At 51.5% G+C, this 21,397-nt stretch overlaps 1 long non-coding RNA gene across 1 annotated transcript; it reads left to right on the top strand.

The window, feature by feature from the left end:
• Positions 1-340: 340 nt before the first annotated feature.
• Positions 341-2,197, top strand: LOC106005536. Its single transcript, XR_001178956.2, has 3 exons — positions 341-431; positions 710-764; positions 997-2,197. It is a non-coding gene; the product is annotated as an uncharacterized LOC106005536 (long non-coding RNA).
• The last annotated feature ends 19,200 nt before the right edge of the window (positions 2,198-21,397 follow it).

The following is a 21,397-nucleotide window of genomic DNA, read 5'->3' as shown; positions in this document are numbered from 1 at the left end:
TGCAAAATAAGGGGATAGATTAGATGAGCCCCAAGGTCCCTCCAGAGCTATGGGCCATGAGTCCAAGCCAAGTCCCATCTTCTGCATCCTCCCAAAAAAAAAGAAAAGGATTTACTCCTTTGTATTCCGTTAAAAAATAAATAAATATCCCCAAGTTCTCTTTTCCAGCCCCACTGTCCTCTGACCAAGTCCATTTTGCAGGTCACTTATTTGGAAGAGCGTCGGCACACCCTGCCTCCCCATCTCGAAGGCCTGCTCCCCAGGCAGCAGTCCCGGAAGTTCCACTCACCGGAATGGGAGGTGTGTTTACGGTTGCCCAGGGTGAGAACTGAAGCAGGGAGAACTGGGAGGGGTCGAGCGTCCCGGGATCTATGGGACACCCGACAGGCCCTTTGCACGCACCACGCACCTGCAGCCACGGTGTGAGAGAGGTGGGGACGTCAGAGGAGGTCCAGACCCCGAGACTCCAGCAGGGCCTTCGCCCTTGTGACCGGGGAGGGCCTGGGAGTTGGGCCGATGCTGAGTACGAGGCAGTGGTTCTGGTGTGACCCACCGGCCCTGCCAACCAGGAGTGGAAGCGGAGGCGGGGGCCTTGGAGCAGGGCCAAGCCTCAGAGCAAGCCAGGGCGGGGTGAGGGGGTCTAAGAGGGGAGCGCGATGGAGCAGGGCTGCAGCAGCAGGGTCCAGTGGGCCTGCCTGTTCCCTTGCAGGTGCTGAGAACCCGGTGCTGGGAAGGGACCTTTCCAGGGAAATGCCTGCCAAAAGGTGACCACCTGTAATGAGGCAATAAACGGGGTAATTACCGGGTAATCACTGGCCCTCCAAGTGTCTGGGAACCTGCGGGTGAGAGCTTGGCCAACTCCGAGCCTCATGTCTCCAGTGAGCTGGAAGCCCAGCTGAAAATTAGATAATGTGGACGGGCAAAGGAGGAGCTGCTTTGGGGGGACCCACTCCATCCTTTCTTTCCTCTCTTGCCTTTTCCCCTGGGCTGGCCCAGGTTCAAGGCTGTCGACAATCAGCATGTGCTGGGACAGAGGCAGCTGCAGAGTCCCCAGGCATCTTTGAAGACCGGAGCCCACCATGCCCCACCTGCTTCGTCCCACCGGACCCTGCTCCACTCTGCAGAGCAAGCACCTCTGCCCTCCCACGCACGCCCCCGCCTCCAAGAGCTCAAGGCCAGGACCAGCGCTGGGCAGAGGTCAGTTCAACTGGGTCGCTGCAGGCTAGTGACTTGGTGCAAAGTGCAACTTCTTTGCAAATGTCCTCTGCTTCCTCCTCTGCTGAACCCTGGGTCCTAACCCCTGATGGTGTCTTTCTTCCAGTTGGCCCGGTTAGACTAGTGAAGCTGCAAAGTATGGGCTTAGTTAAGCATGCAGGATGCCTGGAACTGTTGAAGCCCGTGAATAAAATGGATTCATTTGTTCTGGCTGAGGACAGGATGGAGATTCGGGGTGGGGTGGGGTGTGAAAATGAACAAGGTAATTTTTTTAGTGTCTTTTATAGATCACATGTCACTTTGTTAGTTTACGAGCATTAAAAATGTATAACATAGAGCTTGTTCTGCTCATAAAATGATCCTCTTTGGCATATTAAAATTTAAAGTATAGTTTATTCAGGCAGTAATTACACTTTTACTAATTGAATTTACCTCTAAATATTTCAAAGTTTTGTAATAAATTGAGCTACAAGATACTGAGCCTCAAGGTGTTTGTATACAATGGTGTTTGAGAAATGGGCAAAACCCTTGACAACAGAAGAAATCAGCAGCATTGGAATAAAATGGGAAAAGGCTTTCTGTTTTCTGGCGTTTTCTGATACCTACAGTAAGGACAAGAACCCAAGTAATATGCGACACGGTCCTTCACTTTTTAAGTTCCTTGACTTATCTTACTTTGATTTTCACAACAAAAGCAGAAAAAGAGGTTTGTATTTAAAAATAAGGAAGAGATCACTCAGAGAAGCTGGGCAACTTGCCCACGGTCACACAGGGATAGCCGAGTTCAGGATCCCCTTCGGAGCCCAAATCCCACGGTCACTCCAGGTCAGAGAGATGATGAGAAAGGCTGCCACAACGCTGTGAATTAATGCCCCTGAATCGTATATTTAAAAATGGCTAAAGGGGTGCCTGGGTGGCTCAGTCCGTAAGCATCTGCCTTCTACTCAGGTCATGATCCCAGGGTTTTGGGATCGAGCCCCACATCAGGATCCCTGCTCAATGGGAAGCCTGGTTCTCCCTCTCCCACTCCCCCTGCTTGTGTTTCCTCTTTCACTGTGTCTCTGTCAAATTTTAAAAAAAAAAAAAAAAAAAAAGCCAATTAAATAAATATTAAAATGGTTAAAGTGGTAAACCATAAAAGATTCCTTGAATGTAACTTTTGCTCCCAAGGGACCCGTCACTCCTCCTTTCAGCCCTTCCTGTCTTAGTCCCACACGGAGAACCAAGGCTCGACCGTGGCTCCTGCAAGATCCTGTTAGGAACCACCCTCGACCAATCTGAGGCCTTCCCTAGGTCGTTGAAGACCAGGCGCTCTTGCAGGGGCCGGTTATGTTACAAGAAACACAACTTTCAGGCAAGACTCTCTGGTGCCTACAAATGTTTATTCGCAAGCTGACCTCCAGCAAATGGTCTTTCCAATAAACGAGGAAGTTCGAGGCTCTGAGCAGAGCGTGTGGCAGGGGGATGTGGCAATATTCTGGTGGTGGGTTAGGTGGCAGGTTTGAGATTCCGGTGAGTGGCTATAAATAGAACTGGTTTAAAATCTTAGGAGTGCTATTCCAAAGAACACGTGCTACCGGTGGGCTTGGTAAACGCATGCCCAAGCAGGGCAGGGTGGGTTCTTGTCGGACCCTGTTCTGGCCAATACACAGATTCCAAGCCCTCCTTGTTTCAAGGAAAACCATTTCTAACATCTGTCATGCTAATGAGCAAAGCCTCTGGTGTTGTTAAGAGAAAAGCAGCTGAAAATCTTGCGGCCCAGAGAGTGTGGTTTCTGCTTGAGGTCTTTCACATACCAACTGTCCCACTCCCGAAGAATGTACTTCCCAATCAAGATTCTTCCCAACGGGGCACCTGGGTGGCTCAGTGGGTTAAAGCCTCTGCCTTTGGCTGGGGTCATGATCCCAGCATCCTGGGATCGAGCCCCACATCGGGCTCTCCGCTCAGCAGGGAGCCTGCTTCCTCCTCTCTCTCTGCCTGCCTCTCTGCTTACTTGTGGTCTCTGTCTGTCCAATAAATAAATAAAAATCTTAAAAAAAAAAAAAAGATTCTTCCCATGGTCACAGCCCCCTAGAATTCCGATCAAAAGGATAGCTCCCCGGTAGGGTTGGCAGATAGAACGCAGTATCAGGGACATACGTCTACTAGGAAATATTTGGTATTTGTCAGACAGTCACATTTAACTCTGTGTTCTGTATTTTTATTTGCTAAATTTGGCCACTCCGCTCACACTGTATGCTGAAGTATTTGGAAATAAACTATAGAAAATGGAACCTATACCTTTTGTAGGAAAAAGATATTTTCTTAAAGTTAATGTTTCCCTGCTTTGTGCCCATCTCCCAACCTGACGGGCTCTGGCCACAGCAGGCAGACCGGTCTGAGCAAGTGTAAGTATAAGCTACTGGTTTTAAAAATCCACAGAAATCAAGGGGGGGGGCGGGTTCCTGGTGTCTCTGTGGTCCTGCGCTCTCCATCCTGCGACATGGAGATCAAAATTCAGCAAGACTCAAAAAGCGAACAAGTCCGGAATCTCTTTTCTGTACGTGTGTGAAACGGTATGGCCCCCAGATGCAGAAAAAGGGTCTTACATTCTTACATGTGCTACTGTACCGCTTGCTCTTGGTGGACAGGAATTACAATGATCTGATATTCTAGGTGGTTTCACATTAAAATCTCTTCCTTGCATAGAGGGATTTAGAATTCACTGTGGAGGGTGGGTAGGGAGAGGAATAATAAAGACAGGATAATAGCACCTTAGCTGTAAGATTTTAATCATTCTAAAATAAAATGAATATAATTTTTGCCCCTAAAATGAGGTTTATTTTTCGGAATTTTTCTAATTTTCATTTTTACTATTAGTTCGGGGTGGCAGGGCGGGTACCTCTCAGGGCAAAAGTGAAACATTGTTCCCTACCTCATTCCTTAAGGATTTGAGGAAAAGACAAGAGGGAGACATTTTCATTGCTAGTTGGGGATTAAAGGAGGCTTTCCAAACGCCCCAGGTAATTTAAAAAAAAAAAAAAAAAAAGGAAAGGAAAGGAAAAAAACAAAAAAGGGCAGTGCCCCCTGATCTGGCCCCTGGACTCCGGAGATTTTGGGGAAGGTCACGCAGCAGGTCAGACCCCACCCCCACCCGCCCCCGCAGGGCGCTTAGGGAGGCCCCTTCCACCACCTCAGTCCCAGCAGCTGCGGCTTAATAAAAGGTGGGATTGCCATGGCAACCCAAGTAACACTTTCAAATAGATGGCCAATTATTATTCACTCATTTACTGTTTATTGTAGCGATGCCAATCACAATGAACTCCAGGAGTGTATTAATGGAGATGTGATCGGAGCCTGGGGCCCGGAGGGGACCGGTATTGTGATGCCTCATTCATTAGCATCCCGTGCACTAGGTGGGCGGGGCGAGTGGCCACTCCCTCCTGGCCCTCAGGGGCAGACTCCCGGTCCCAGGCACAGCCCCAGCACGTGCTGGGTGGGCAAGCACTCCTTGGCCCCCTGGAACTGGGGGGGGGGGGACCCAAGAGGTTTCCGGCCCCGCAGAAAGTCCACAGTACACCCTCACCTCCAAAGACAGGCAGGTGGACTGGGTGCGGGCTCCGCCCCAGCAAGAGGTTTAGTATTCTCATCTTCTCTCTGGACCCTTTCCCCATTCCAAATTCTATAAACAAATACAGAGAGTTGTTAAGCCTTGTCCAAGCCCTTGGCTGTGGGGGGCGGTGAGGGTAAGTGTACAGGATGGTTCCCCCACCTGAACACCTTCGCAGGTGTCAGTTCAGGACCCCGGGAGGGGAAAATGGAGGTGGTGCTCCTCCTCTTATGAAGCCTGGCCACTTGCTCCAAGGCTTGCTCAGAGGCAGGCAAGAGGGGTCACCAAGAAGACAATGTCCACCCTTGGTTTCTTGGATGGATTACATCAGGCCTTCGCAGAGAAGGAAGAAAGAGGGCTTGTGGGAAACACGGGAAGCAGGGGCATTTCTAATCTCATCAGCAGAGAGGCTCTCAGAGGCCATGACTTATTGTGTCCACAGAACCCCAGCAAGAGCCCCTTCCTGTCCTCCAGACTGTTGCAGAAGCAACACAGCCCCGCCCCCTTCCTCCAGGGTCATGTAGGTCTGGTAATGGGGAGGTTAATGGAACCAGTGGGGACCAGAAGACCAATACCTGCTCTGAGAATGACCTTAGCCCTAGAGAAAGGGTGGGGAAGAATCTTGGCCAACCTGGTTGAAAGGGACTCGAGGTCAGATTTCATTTGCTTCAGAAAATCAAGACAGTAGTACACCATTCCTTGTACACGGGGGCACATGAGGGAAACCGAGATGTTCTACACGGACTGGCAGCTTGTTACCAGTGAGACACCCGTCCCGAGGCAGCCTGTTCTTCAGGGAGCAGCAGCTCATTCTTGCCTTGCCCTCTCCTTTGGTGGTGGTGGTGAGGGGGGGTCCTGAGGCCCCGAGCCCCACTCGGATTCCTGCGGCACCTCCTACTCATGGTGCCAGTCGGGACCAAAGACAGACAAGGGTGGGAAGGTGTGAGATGACTCACTCACTCTCGCTCATCTCTGCCTCTGCCCGTGCTCAGGATGTGGGGGCAGTGCTAAAGGGAAGAAAAAAAAGTATCCCGAGACTCTTAGAATGAGGAGGAAGGCTTTAATCAGGACTATCAGGATAGTGGAAAGAGACTTAAGTCTGAATAGAGCAAGGACCAGTGGGAAGGTGCAGCCAAGGAAAAGAGTAAGGGGGTCAGCGGTGAGTAGAAAATTGCCAAGAGTGACACCTCAATGCGGGGGGGGGGGGGGCGGTGTCTTGCTGAAGGCAGCTTGGAGGAGCAGGTATGGGGAGGGCATCTCCCTAAACCGGTGTAACAGGATCCTGGCTACAATTGGACTCTGCAAGGACACGCTCAGAAGCCCAAGGTCATGGTCTAGTAGACAAGAACACGCCGAGGAGCCTCACCAAAGTTTGGTGAAGGGAGAGTCTTGGTCCAGAGCCACCGGAAAGGGCCCAGGGGGCGGGAGGGCAGAAGTTGCCCAGAGAGGGACAAACGTATGTTCAGGGACAAAAATCACTTAACGGACAGCCGGCCGGGAAGAGTATGTCTCTCAAGCCAAGCCCAGAGGCTGGGTGAAACCAGCAGGAAGTGAACATTTCTCTTCCTTGCCCTCTGCTGGGTTTAGGCTCCTGTCTGGGACCCCAGCAGCTGTCCTCTGGCTTGTCAGATTGTTGGGCCCTAGGCCTTTCCCCAAAGAGGGACCCAAATCCTACCTCCACTCCCTTGCTCTCTGGTGACAGACACGCCCCTTGCAAGCCCCTTTCCTCTTCAGGTAGGGGAGGGGGGTTAAGGGACCACCCTCAGGGCAGTGAGGGGTCTTCCTAACAGTGTTTACAAAGCCTAGGAAAACGAGCTCCATGAATGTGAGCACAAGGTCATCACCCCAGTTCTGGAGGACCGGAGGAATGGAAGGCTCCTCCCACCTGCAGAAAAAGCCTACAGCCCTCCCCAGGGGACACAGAGACCCTGCTCTCTGGAAGATGTCCTCCCTTGTAATTTGCATCCTTGTGATTTGTGGATGTGGTGCTTATCTCCACAACCGCACGTGGCCGGCATCCATCCGTCTGGGTGATTCCTATCCCATCAGAACCCACAGGAATTTCTGGGGAGCCAGGGTACATTCTCCAGCTGCTTCTTTCAGTGATGGGGTGGTGCTCAGAGGGATGAGAAGTGGTAGGGCAACAGAGACCTGCCACAATCACTGGGTAAGACAACAGTGGGGCCAAGACCTGGCAGAGGACTCCGGGCTCTTAGTCTTAAGTTCTTAAGTCTTAGTCTTAGTTCTTGAAAGAATGACACCCCCAGAGAGGTCTTGATGGGGCACACGTGGGCATGGGTCTCACAAAAAGCAGTGCCGGGAAAGCAGCCCCAGGTGGGGAATGTGTAGGAGGACAGCGCTGATAGTTTGGGTAACTCTGCTCCAACCCATCTAGAACATTCTGTGTGCCATACACGGACTATAGGAGACACTGAAACACAAGACTCTGCCAGGAATGCAAAAGAGTGACCGTACTCTATAGGATGGGTGATATGGTAGAATCAGAGGCAAGTGTTGTAGGAATAGCAAACAGAACTACTGATTCTGCCCCAGGGGGTCAGGAGAGGCCTCACAGAGGAAGGGAGGGTTCATTTTGCTCTTCAGAAAAGGGACTCCAACTTGCACGTGCAAAGCACAGGGGCTCCTTGGAGAGCTATGGCTCCACCTGCAGACTACGGCAAACACCAGAAGACAGATTTGGAAATGTACATGAAAAGCATGAGTAGGTCAGGGAAGAGTGGGGATGCTACTGCAGCAGTCCTAGCACAAAACAAGGCCACTACAGGTTTGAATTCTGGCTCCTCACTCATTAGCTGTCGGATGCCGGCCAGCCCCTTTAACCTCACTAACCCCCAGGACCCCAGCTTGCAAAACAAGGACACTAGATCATCCTTCCTTTGTGGTTGTGAGAACAGAGGGGATAGGAGGAGCCAGCCAACACAGTGGGCCTGGCTTATGTTGTAGGCAGCCCATAGATGGAGGGTCACCTTCAGACAAAGTCACAGGAGGGATGTGTTAGAAGCAAAGGATGTAGAAGTGTCTAGCGCATAGTAGGCTCTCAAATATCTGTAGAGAGAACAACAAATTGAATCTAGGAGAAGGGTGAAAAAGGAATCAAAGATGATCTGAAGGTTCTAGAATGTTCCTGTGATGGTAGACAGGAGGAAATTGATGTGGCTGCCCTGGGAGCCCTCCCTTCTGCTCTCCTGACATCTACCACCAATTCATCCCCATGGCCACAACCCTGGGAGGGGGCTGCTCCTCCCTGTTCCCCACATATTTTGAAAAGGCAAGATAAATGCAAATAAACACAGGTGTGATCCTTCAGTTTTCCACAGGTCGGCGGTCGTTCTGAGATCTGGTGAGCGGGGATAGGGAGCAGAGTCATGCACAGGGGGGAAGAGAACTCAAATTCTTGACCTAGCTCCCAGGTGCCGGGTTCGGAGCCTTATCCTATTAATCCTCACAAGAAACTTGTGTTTGGTACTATTACTGTCATGCACACTTCACTCAAGAAGGAAATGGTCCCAGAGAAGCTAAGAGACCAGCCTAAGATCAAACAGCTAGTTAGTAGGGAAGGCAGGATCCGAGCGGATTACGTAGCTTCCAAACCTTTGCTTTTTTCCCCAGCCACTTCGAAGGAGCCAGAGGCTGAAAGAAAGAGGAAAAGGAGAGTGTCTCAGTCAGTTTCGGTTGCTATACATTTAAAAAAAAAAAAAAGAAAGAAAGAAAGAAAGGAAAAGGAAAAAAAGAAAATCAGGTTCCATAGCTTATAAGCAGTAGAAATGTCTTATGGTTCTGGGGGCTGGCAAGTCTAAGACCAAGATGCCAGCATACTTGGTGTCTGGAGAATGGTCCACTTACTGCCCATTGATGGCTTTCTACCATATCCTCACAAGGTGCAAGGGGCAGCGGAACTTTCTAGAATGCCTCATAGAAGGGCACTCATACCATCATGAGGGCTCCACCTTCATGACTTAATAACTTTCCTGAAAGTTCTACCTTCTAATAGCATCACCTTGAGGGTTGAGATTCAATAGGAGCCCCACATAGGTCTCTGTGCTCAGTGGGGAGTCTGCTTGGGGATTCTCTCTCTCCCTCTCTGTCCCCTTTCCCCGGTCACACACCCTCTCACTCTGAAATAAATCTTAAAGAAGAAATGAGTCACCGAGTCACCATCCTGCAGCTCTCTGGGGGCTCCCTGACACCAGTACTCTCATTAGCATACCAAGATATTTTTAAGACCCAGGACACTCCAAAGGATTTAGAAGCTCCATCAGGAACCAGCGTCAAAGAGCAAATATATTTAGATCACAGAATTCCACCACCGTCATGGGGGATAAGCTTAATAGGGCAGGAGGACCCTGGAGCAGCACCATGCATGGCAAGAGGGGTGACTGGATCCCTGGAAGGAGGACTTCCTGAACTGGGTCCCTCAAGGCTGCCCATCCTCAAGGCGTAATCCTGAACGAGGCACTTAACTCCCTGAGCCTTATTTTCCTTCATTAGAACAATGGAAATGCTAATACTCTGCATAAGTCACAGGGTTTCATGGGGGGCTTAGTGGGATCATGGACGCGAAACACTTTATAAACCGTGAAGTACGACACAGATAGGAGGCTTAATCACAGAGGAGCACGCACCTCCCCCATGTGTTCATCCCCGGGCACCCATGCATTCACACACACTCTTGCTCCAAGGAAACAGGAGCATCCGTCCTGATGCAGCCCCTGCGAAGTCCCATGCTGGGATCTCCCTACGCCCTCCATCCTCCTGACTTTACCCACTGAGACTGAGCGGGTTCAGGAAGACTAAGGAGGGGCTGAACAGCTTCGAGGAGAAGCAGGTGTGGCTGGAGCCCAGACGGCTCAGCCCACACCTGCCCATTCTGCCCCAAGTTTGCTCTTGAGGGCATTTCCTTAATGCACAGCACCTGGGAACCATAGTAACCACCCAGCCCCTTGCAGGGGGTGGGTGGGGGGGAGGCACTTGGCAGAGCAGGGGCAGTCCCGAGAGGTGGCGCTCCTTCAGCAGCTTGCTTTGGGGGCTTACTGTCCATGCATTGGTCTCCCATGGAACAAGTTTTAGTGAGCACCTACTATCTCTGCACAGACCTGCCTGTCACGCTGGGGATCCAAGGACAAGTCCGCCCTGCCTCTGAGCCCCTTGCAAAGGCAGCTACACCGGCAAGGCCAGGCCATGGGCAACAGCGAGCACACTCTGGAGTGATGGGTGGCTTTGTGCAGTGCAGAGTAGATGGGCCACGTACTGCCGGACAGTTTGCGGGTGAAGAGGGCACAGGTAGGGACCCAATCCCAAGAGGCCCTGATGCCACACTGAGGAGCTTAGACTTTATTCTGTGTATAACGGGGAGGCACCCAAAGGTATTCAAAAATGGAAAGACATGGACTAAGCAAATCTCTTTTCATTTTTTAGGAATCTTCCCCCCCCACCCCACCATTTACGACATTCCTCCTGAAAACTTGAAAGTTATGTAAATGTGCTGAGATTGGTGAAAGAATGTGAAGTTATAGAAAGAAAACCATAATTTCTCCCACCCCAGTTCTGTTACACCTCTATACAGGTAGTTCTCAAAGAGTGTTTCCTGGCACAGCCACACGGGCAATGTCCACATGCTTGCTAGAGATGCCATCTGATTATGGTTAATCCTGCAGTGTAGATCTGAAAGTTGCTGAGGTCTTAAAAGGTCTCATCACTGCCCCATCAGAAAAAACACTGTAAGTCTTACCACCCATTACCACATATAGTTACATCTATTGCAAAATGATCGCCACAGTATCAATTATGTTATACACCTGACACTCAGATTAGAGGTCAATCAGTCTCAATTTTTTAAAAATGGGAAGAAAAAAAATGCAGTCAGCTACAAACCCTTCAGGTGACTGAGGCTTACTGAGATACCTTGCAGGAATTTTCTATACCTGCTTCCATGTTAATCAAACAACTACACCTCTATACCACTGTGTACTTCTTTTTTTTTCCAAAAAATAATCCTACCTTTTACTAAGCAAGCTGCTTTGCTCATGATGCTATGTTTCCTAGTCAATAGAAATGGAATGCATTTGTTCTTTAAAGTGTGTGTATGATTTTCCATTGTGTGGCTATAGTTTATCTAACTATTTGTTGTGGAATATTTAGGTAATTTACAATTATATGGACACCTAAGAAGTTATGATAGCCTTCTCTGTGTAGGATCCCGTAGGGGTTTTTCATTTCCACTGGCTTGCCAGAAGTGGAAATGCAGAATCAAGGGTTATGGGGTTCACAATTTTGATATTGGTAGCTCATTATCCCCCAGAACTGTAAGGACACGCAGTCCCATCAGTAAAACAGAAGATGCCCGGATTCTCATGGCCTCCCCAGCACGTGGTCCTTCAAATATACATATTTTTATTATTTTTTCATATCTATATTTTAAGAAGCTCACTATGGCAATTTCATGGAAAAATTGCTTTGATCCAATGGGGTTTAGGGCCAGAATTGGGGGCCAAGAGCCTAGCCGAACTTCTGGATTAGTCCAGGTAAGAGATCAAGGGCGGGGTTAAGAAAGTGGCCAGGGGGATGGAGAGAAGGGTTCAGTCAGATTATGGTGGGCTCTTTTGCAGACTCATTTAAGCTCTCTAACCACCTGCTTTTCAAATGAGGAACCTGGAGTTTGTTGAGACATCGTGACTTGCCTACATGTCCTAGGATCACGGAATACTTCTTAACCCATCTATGGCCCATTCTAAGGGAACCTGCTCCCACAAACCCTCATCAGTAAGTAGCACAAGAGCCCACTTGTTAGAACATAGACGAGGATCAGAAAAGCATCCTCCGGACGGACAAGGTAGTCTGAGACCAAAGACCAAAGCAAGCCCCTCCATACCATGTTCAGAGTTTTATTCAGAGTAATTTACTGACGGGGGGAGGGGGGTGCAGACCAAGTGGACAGCGTACTTGGCCATTCTCTGCCCCCACTCCCCACCCCATCTGGACCACAATCCTCAGCTTTTATGGAGGGGCACAGTGGTGACGTCACAGGGTAATCATGTAAAGTGGGGTCCTCTGTGCAGCCCTTCAGGGAAGAGGAGAGCAAACCTCCGTACATTCTGGTCCGGGCACACATGAACCTCCATGGGGCCCAGAACACAGAGCCAGCCCCGTGGGAGGTCACTGTGGTGCAAGAACAGAATGGAAGGCCAGAGCTGGGGTCTGTGTTGTCAGCCCCCCTACACTGCACCCCCAACAGCTTCATGGCTCGCGCAGTCTTCACACACTTCCTCTGTGAGGACCACGACAGCGGGGACTGGGAGGGACTTGCACCAGCCCAGCTACAACAGAAACAGCGACACACGGGCCAGTACCGCCTCTGGCTTTTCACCGCTCCTCGTTCTTGAGGGATCGGGCAAGGACTGCTCTAGCGACTTCTGCAGGGAAGGAGTGTAGATGAAGATTTGAGGAATGAAACGGCCTCGCGTCCCACTGCAGATCTTCCCTAATACGGAGCTGAGTTCCCATCCCTGATTCACTTCCCATCCATTACGCGGGCACTCTCATCGTCTGAGAACCTCATTCCACATTTTGCGGGTCCGGCTCACAATGATAGAGAAAAATCACAGCATCCACTAAGACCTCACAATAAAGCTGTATTAGGCACCATGGGATGGATGGGGTTGGGGGGATGGATAACTTTGAGTTTCCTATAATCTGTTGTCCTCGGCCGGGTTGCAGTAGATTTCTCCATAGACCAAACCTGACTACTGAACGCCAAGCCCCCACTTCCGGTGGCTTATATGGTTTTTACATTTATTACTCTACGGGAACCAGCAGCTGTGTGGACTCCCATTTTGAGGGACCCCCGATGAAGGCTTTCACGACTCAGTTATGCAACCTGAATTCCCCTTATTTAGATCCAGATCCTATAAAAACATCTATGCCCAAAATATGCTGGGAATGGAGGAATGGAATGAGGGGAATACGCCCTGGGAGTCAGTGGGGAGGGAGCCTGCAGGTGTGTAGGTAGAGACTGGTTTGTCTGGATAGTTTGCCCCCCGTAACCATCAACAGCCTTTGTGCCCCCACCCTGAAATTTTGGGGGGTCTCCATAGGTGAGTGTGCACTCCGTTCCAAGGTCTATTAGAGCCCATACAGTCTGTCAGTGAGACCAGTAGTGGTGAAATCCGCACGGGGCTTCCGATGGCCCCCTATTGCACAAACTAAAGGGCCATGTTGACCTAAGGCCCCTTCTCTAGGGGTAGTGGTATCCACTCCTCAGATTCCTCCATTAGCCAAGGGGCATCTGGCAACAAACCTGGCTTTTTGGAGCTTTCCTTCAAGTGAGTCACCTAGTTTCCCTTTGGTGACAGTTTTCATAGACTTAACGAGACTGAATTGGGTTGTCTGGATTTTCTCTTGGGGGTCCCTGATGACACTGGATCTTGCCACAGTTGTTTATGAGAAACCACTAGGGGCCCCTTTCCCTCCAGTTTATCATTGGCAGGATACTTTGTTTTCCCTTTTTCCAACTTCTTTCCCTTATGATGGGTTCATTCCATCCCACTGAAGTCAGCCGCAATAGCGGCCACAGTAACAATAGGCCAATTAGCCCCAGGGGTGAGGACAGATACTCAAGTCCAGAACCATGTCCCAGGGGGCTGACCGGGAGAGAAAGTCTCATCTACCAGAGGAAAGAAGTTCTTCACCTGGGCCTCTAGAACACTGGGTACACAGAGCATATTTCATCCCCCATTCCCACACAATTTCGTGTAGTTCTTCCTCAGAGGTCCCTGTAGCAACCGTTCCTAGACCACGTTATCTTTTTTTTTTAAGTTTAAAAATTTTTTTATAAACCTATAATGTATTATTAGCCCCAGAGGTACAGGTCTGTGAATCTCCAGGTTTACACACTTCACAGCACTCACCATAGCACATACCCTCCCCAATGTCCATAACCCAGCCACGCTCTCCCTCCCCCACTCCCCCCAGCAACCCTCACTTTGTTTTGTGAGATTAAGATTCTCTTATGGTTTGTCTCCCTCTGGATCCCATCTTGTTTCATGTATTCTTTTCCTACCCCCCAACCCCCCACGCTGCATCTCCACTTCCTCATATCAGGGAGATCACATGATAGTTTAGACCAGGTTATCTTAATGCTAGTGTTTAATCCAATCAATCACATCAGCTAAGCCTCCTGCCTGTAGCACAAAAACTTAGTCACAAGGCAGGTAACGCGGGACAACCGAGGTCAAGTCCAACATTGCAAACCCATTGAACATTAGCGCATCCCCCCAGGATACCCCCAGGTGAATCATCCCCACCTCCCTTGCAAGGGGCCGGGGAGCTGTACCAGTGCAGTGGCGGAACGTCCCTCGAGGTCATCCTCTGACCCGTGGGAACCTGCCTGTGTTCATCTCCATGTTCACGAGTGCCCAAGCCTTAGTGTGCAAAGAGCATGGCTAAATCTTCTTCCTCTCCTGTAATAATGTCCTCATCAGAGGAGCCATGATCTCAGGGATCCTGTATCTCGCGATCCCAGCTTTCCCAAGACAGGATGGTCCTCACCTTAGCACACAGGAACCTGCACGGTCACGTCTTCTCTATTACCTCTAAGTGCTTCTTCTGCCCTTATACCCCTCTGGACACAGCACGCTAGGGGAACGTATGCCCTGCACATCCCTCTCCAAAGACATCGCTTCTCCGGTGGGTTCCATCCCACCAGATGTAACTCTTTGCCCGTGATGTCCGTAGAGCTCAGATCAAGGGCCAAGCTACTACCACAAGACCTTGTTCATTTCCCTTCCACATTCCTCCTCCCCAAGGCTCCCAGGAGGACATCTAACAGCGCTTCAGGCATTCTCAGGCATCCCTATAGTCACACACTGGCCCGAAATGCTCCGGAGACCCGGCCCGGTCTCCCCACATGGCGGTGGCTGGCCAGCCTGGGATTCTGCCCCACAGCACCCTGTACCCGTGCTTGCTTCGGTCTCCTGCCTGGCCAGCCCATTGTCAGGAAGTGCAGGACGCTTAATAAGACATCTCCAGCCTGCCAAGCCACTTTAGGACCACAAAATGGAGCAAACCACTCGGTATTGGGCACACAGCCTTACGCAGGGTGACTTAACGACCAGGAGAGAGCTGACGGACGAGGACCCAGCTGGCGCTCCGCCATGTCCCCCAGCTTTTCTCTGCTGGGCCGGACCTTAGCTCCCAGCTTTTCTGAGCCGCGGGGCATGATGGTCTGATCACAAGGTAATTACCTGAAGTGGGGACTTCTGTGTGCCAATTTAGGGAAGATCAGGCAGAGCCTTCCCGCATTGTGGTCGGGGCATATGTTAAGCTCCACAGGGGCTGGAATGGGTAGCCCCGAGGTGGGGGTCACTGCGGGGCAAGAACTCGGTGGGGTCAGCCTTGTCAGCCCTCCTCCACCATTCTCACACCTGCAGGTAACGGGGCGGGTCTGCGACCCACGAGACCCTGATCCATAGAGTGACTCGTGATCTGTGGCCTGGGGCGTTAAAAAGGACCAGATCCTTCCTGGGGTTTGAGCAAAGGCCTTCAGAGGAAGGCTGCCAGGATCGGCAGCGGGTGGCACAGCAGAAAGTTGATGTAGACACTGGGCTGGGGAGGCAGGGATGCAACCAGCTGAAATTACAGGTGGGTAGAAATGGTGAGTAAGCAGCAGAGGCTGACTGGAGAGAAAAAGGAGCAGATGCAGAGAGGAAAGCCAGAATGCTGAAAGAGAACGCAGGCTGCCCAAGAGAGACAGAGACGCAGCTCCCAGGGGCTGCCGGGAAGCCAGACTCAGCCTCACCGGCATCCCCACGAAGCCACCGGCACGGAGGCCCCTCCCCTCCCACTGCAACACTCTGTCCTCCGCCACCTCTCCCCTCCTCTCTGCACACACTTGGGCGCCCTTCTAGAGATTTCTGAACAAGGTCACAGAGGCCATGAGTATTAGAGTTTAGATTTTCCAAATCTGAACTCTCTGGACTTCCAACGACAGCTATGCAAACCAACAAACCAACAAACCATAAAAAACATTAGCATGGCATTTCCAGCGTGCTTTCTACCTGCATTATCTAGTTTGATTTTGTCCCAGTGAGGAAATAGAAGCTCAGGGGAAGTGAATTGCTTTTCCAAGATCAAACTATTAATAGAGGGGGCGGGAGGGGTGGGAAATCCTTGGGTCGCAGCCGACCAATTGCAAAACTCACCTGGGTCCGATCCTCTTGCTGGGGTGGCACCTGGGCCCCTGGCACCTGCTGTCCCTTCGAGCATCACTCCCTGACCTGAGCACTCTTAGTCACCGGGCTGTGGTTTCCACCCCTTGCTCCAGGCTCCCCCTGAGGGGTGGGAGCTCCAGATTGGGGCAAACTGTTCCGGATGTCCCACTCGTTATCCGGGATCCACGTCTAGATCCTGTGATGGGCCCTGAGGGGGTTAGCTAGAAGATTCCATGTAAGCCCTTTCCTCAATTAGATCTCTGTAAAGACACCTCTATTTTAACTTTGGAGTGAATCATTAGCCTCCACCAAAACAGGAGCATGAATAGGTTTAAAACCTAAAAATAACTAACATTTATTGAACACTGATTATGCTTCAGGCGTTGTGCTAAATTCTTTACACAAATTCATTTAAAACTCCCAATAACCCTGCGAGATGAGTATTATTATCTTCGTTTCTCAGATAAGGAAACTGAAGCTAAGAGAGGTTAATTAACTTACCCGGGAAGACAGGGCTGACACCTGCTGGAACCCGGGTTTGAACCCAGGTAGTCTGCCTTCTCGAAGCCTGTGGGAGGGGCAGGATCCTCTCACACAGTGCAGGCCCTGAGGACATGGATCATGAGGGGGGATGTCGGCCCGGGGGCAGAGGGGGTCTGGGGGATGCCCACAGGTCCTGGTGCTCCTTGACAGGCTAGACCTGGCCCAGTGCCTTAGGGAGTCCTGAGCACCTTGGGACAGGCTCAGAGAGGAGGTATATGATTCCAAGAGGAGAAGGGAGGGGAAAAGGGGTTTCCTGAGAAGACAGAACTGCCCTTCTTCAGACACTATTAGCTTCAGGCTAATCGGCACCTCTCCCACGCTTCTGTCATCCTATGGCTGTCTCAGGCCCAGTCTAGGGGACAAAGCCCAGAGCAAAACGGCCCAGCCGGTCCCCATCAGCCATTCCAGCCGCTTCCCAGGGGAGTCCCACTGTAGAAGTCCTGGTCTTCGCTGAGACGCTGCAGCCCTGCACTCCCAATCCCTGGCCAGGGATCAGGAGCGCCCACCAAGGGTGCAGACCCTGAGCCCCCACCAAGGGTGCGGAGCCTGAGCTAGGCCAGCTCCCCTCTCCAGCCTTCCGATTCCCCTTCTGAAAGGAAAACGAAGGCATTCAGATACCGTGACGGTACCTCAGACTCCTCCCTGCCAGTTCCAAGTCTCCCGGAGAGAAAGGTTCTCAGCTCTGGAGCCAGGTTCAAGTCCAGCCCTGACACTTACAAGCTGTGTGACTCGGGGAGCCACAGCCACCCCCGCACCTTACTTCCCTTCACTGTGCAAATGGCATAGGCTGCTCTGTGTATGTAGCAGGTTTGCTTGGAGTAAGATCATGGCTACGGAAGTGCTTTGAACTTGGTAAAGCCCTTCGTGCAGACAAGTGCCAAGTATCAAAATCTGTGATTCGTTCCTTCCTCAGTCTCTCCTGGAGCCAATCTGCCAGCTCTACAGGGAACAGGATCCAGAAGGATGGCCTAGAGCCAGCGTCACCCTCTCCCGGGACCAAGCCCCCTTCCAGCCCCCACCCACCCTGGGGTGGGCAGTCTCCCAGCACAAGAGGTGGCTCTCTTTTGCCAGGATTCCCGCAGATCTCCTCCGTGCACCGGTCCCCCCATCCCAATGTCACCTCGGGAAGTCAGACCTGCTCCCTGGACTGTAGTCACCTCCAAGTTGAACTTGGGGCCATGGGGGTGTGTGACAGGAGGCACCCAGCCCCGTCTGCTCTGGAAAGCAGAAAGAGCTCACCGTACAACCATCTCGCGGTCCATTTGTCAAAGTTTGACGTCAATTTGCGGCCTTAGATTGGTTTTTGTTTCTCCGCACTTTGTTTTCTTTTTCGTGATGAATGGTTATTGTCAAGCTGGCTTAGAAGAAGCGATAGGCAGGAGGTGGGGGCCGGGCCAGAGATAGCACAGTGGTGGGTTTCTTGCTTGGGTTGTTTATATTTCTTTTTTAGGACAGAAAATGGAGTGGGAGGTACCTGCAGTCACAGTGGGGTCATCCGAGATGCATCCCAGGGGCCCATGGTAGCTGCCAGCTTCCTTCATCCAGGCCCGGAGACACGGAGACCCCTGCCTCTCTCTTTTCCCCAAAGTACATGCCTGGTCTGGGGGACAGGCGGCGTGTCACGGCTGTGGCGGCTGATGCTGTCAGCCGCAGATAAATACAACCAAAACAGACCCAGAAAATTATTTCCTCTTAATGGAAAAATTATCAGGCCCTGAGCAGCCTGATCTAAGGGCTTTTAGAAGTGCACAGAGAAATATACTTGAGTCTTTTCTCAGGATCCTCTCTTCCCCACCATCCCTCGGGGGAGGGCTCCGCAAAAAAACCGCCTTCTCCCAGATTCTCTGCCCGGGCCTTGCCTGACTTGCAGACAGTAGGCTCTCCAAGACCGTAGACCGTGGCATGGGATCACAGGGTTAGGCTTCTTAGAGTCTCCAGGCATATGACCTTTAAAGGACATAGACATCACCTTGCCCACCTCTGTCAAGATAATTACATTAATGCCCAGAGACAGGTGACTCGCCAAACGTCCGTGATCACTTAGCAGCTGGACAAAACATAAAGGCTCTTGATTTCAATTTCCTTTCCTATTACCCAAAATGGCCTGGCCACTCCCTCTAGCTCTCGGAAGCCCCTTACATCACTCACTTCAACTAACAGCCCTATGGGCGCAGGGACATCGGGTTTTAGGCAGATGGTGCTGGTGGAACATCACATGATGGGTCTACAGTTCCTCCCTCCACACTCCGCTGTGGCTCACGGTCTACAGAGTAAACACCTCCACCCAATGGGCTCTGTGCTTGCATCGGGCTTTGGTTCATGGAATGCTAGTGGGTGTACCATGAGCAGAAGCTGAAGAGCGCTTATGAGGTTTGGCTTGGGGCTTTGTGCTTCTGCAAACTGCCGCGAGGCTGCTGGTCCCAGAATCAGAGCAGCGTGGGGCAGTTTTAAACACAGTCCTCCACCTGAAGCAGAGCTGCCGCCCTTGTCAGCAAACATGCCTGTGAGGGAGGAGCCGAATTGCTGTTGAAAACCTGAGGGTTTGCAGCAGGGCCAAGGCAGAAATCTGATCACTGAGGCCAGCACCAGGTGCTGCTTCTCCTGGTCATCGGGGACCGCCTCAGGGTTACGGGGACTAAGAAGAGCCAAGGGACACAGATGAGGCTGGGAGGTGGCCCTATCCACATGGAGCCATCTGCAGGGGCCCTCGCCATGGGCGCTGAGTATGGTCCAGGTCCACACATTTCTTTTTCCTCTAGGCATCCCTCAAGGCAGGATACCTATTGAGGAGCCAGGAGAGGCTAACCTCTATCTCAGATGGTCCCTAAGTCCAGGGGCTTGGATGGCGCATGCTTCTTTCCCAGTCACGCCACAATCCAATATGGCAGCAGGGACCATTCGGCAAAGGTCTCTGTCATTCTCTAAAACCTTCAAGTTCTCCCCTGGATCTACTTCATCCAGCCCGCTGTTGAGCAAAAATGATAGTGTACCAGGCCCCTCAGGAGACCCAGGCCCCTTCTTTCTACCCACGACAGCTGATTATCCCACAGACATCCCCTGGGCCTAACCGCTCCTGGCCTCATGGAATTTCCCTGGGCTTCACCTGTAGTGGGAACTCTGCCTCCCTTCTAGTCCCAGCAGTCCCCATGGTCTCAGGTCCGAACTCCCCGGCGATGCTCCGACTCTTCAGGCTGACTTGTCTGGCGTGTCTCACTGTGGTTCCTCTCTTCCCAGAACCACTTCTCCTTGGGCCCACCCCGACCTTGTTTCCTCCTCCAGACACTATGGTCACTCCTAAGTCTCACCAGTCTTCTGAGATGCCATATCCTGGCCACACTAAGAGCGAGAGCTTCTCTTTCATCAGAAAAGCAGAAGTTACTTTGAGTTATTAACAGGAGAGTCAACTCCCAGTGGAAGTTGGGGAGGTCATTAGCTGAATGAATCAGGGTGGGATTGGGGGAAAGAAAGGGATTAGGATTGGGGAGAAGGAGAACAAGTTGGGAGATGATTGTCCTAATCTAGGAGAAGGATGGCAAGGACCTGTGCTAGAGTTGAAGCTGAGGGATAAAGGGACAAGGAAGCACCCAAGAGATGATCGGGCAGGTGGACTGAGGTTTGGAAGCACACTGAGCCTGGGGGATGGACGCGGGGCCACATCCCGGATTTTCTGGCTTCCACGGCATCTTGGACTGCCTGAACCCACCTGCTGGCCTCCCTCCACCCAGCCCCACCAAGTTGCAAGGCTGCTCGGCCCTTCCAATCTACTTGGAAGGAATGTGGAGTTACATTTAATTAAAAGTATCTACACAGAAACGAGATTAATTAAGTCTCTTTTACCCAGGAGCCCTCTCTTTGTGTTCACTTAAATGAGGTTTTAAATGTTGTCTCAATGTTATATCTGGGCAAGATTTCTCCAGACAACACTTTGCGTGGTTCCGAGGCTCCTGCGTAGCTGGCTGGAAATTATTTAGTGATGAGAACAATCCAAGGGCAGTCCACTCCCGCCTCAGTCAGCTGAGTTCCAGGCAGGTGGGGACCTTGGGCCACAGAAAGTCGAGTTTTATAATGAAATGGAGGGAAGCTCCCTCAGGCAAGAGCTAACTCCCAAAGCCACCTCTTGATGCCGAACAGGTGGTCCGGAATGGTCTTCTGAGTCATGATTATGGAGGACTCACCTGATCCAGGGGGTTCGAAATACCAACATGGCCTCCTGGAGCCAAGTGGCTGCAGCAGCGCCACCTACAGGCAAGACCTCTCTCCCACTCAGCGTTTGTTAGTACAGCTCCTCACGGGAGCTGGGGACCCTGCTGAGCCAAGGGAACCAGCCCAGCCACCTTCACTATCCACCTGCGGCTGCTGACCTCTACCCTGATATCTTTTCTTAAAACTAACATTCCCAAAGAATCCAGCAAGCTGGGTCACTTGGGGGAGGTACTAGTGGGAAACGGGAGGTGTGGAGCCCACTCTGGGCATTTCCCATCCAGTAGATAGGGCCAAGCATACAGGCCCACTACGAGGCCCGTGGTGGGACAGGACGGAGACAGGTCAGGTGTAGACCCCATCACTACTTAGCTTCTCAACAGGTGTCCACTAATGAGCCCAAGGAGGCACTGATGGGGCCTGGAGCCTTAAATAGGTCCTTGACCTTGTATGGCCTGATTAGAAAAAAGGTCTACACAAAGACTGATCATTCCTGCCTCTGGGTTCTACCATTAAAACACCGGGGTGGGGGACGCCTGAGTGGCTCAGTGGGTTAAGCCTCTGCCTTCAGATCGGGTCATGATCTCAGGATCCTGGGATCAGGTCCTGCATCGGGCTCTCTGCT

The sequence above is a fragment of the Mustela putorius genome, unplaced genomic scaffold, assembly GCF_011764305.1.
Source record: "Mustela putorius furo isolate JIRA1106 unplaced genomic scaffold, ASM1176430v1.1 tig00000460_pilon_pilon_pilon, whole genome shotgun sequence".
Lineage (NCBI taxonomy): Eukaryota > Metazoa > Chordata > Mammalia > Carnivora > Mustelidae > Mustela > Mustela putorius.
The sequence above is the reverse complement of the archived record's forward strand: the minus strand, read 5'-3'. Positions and strand labels throughout refer to the sequence as shown.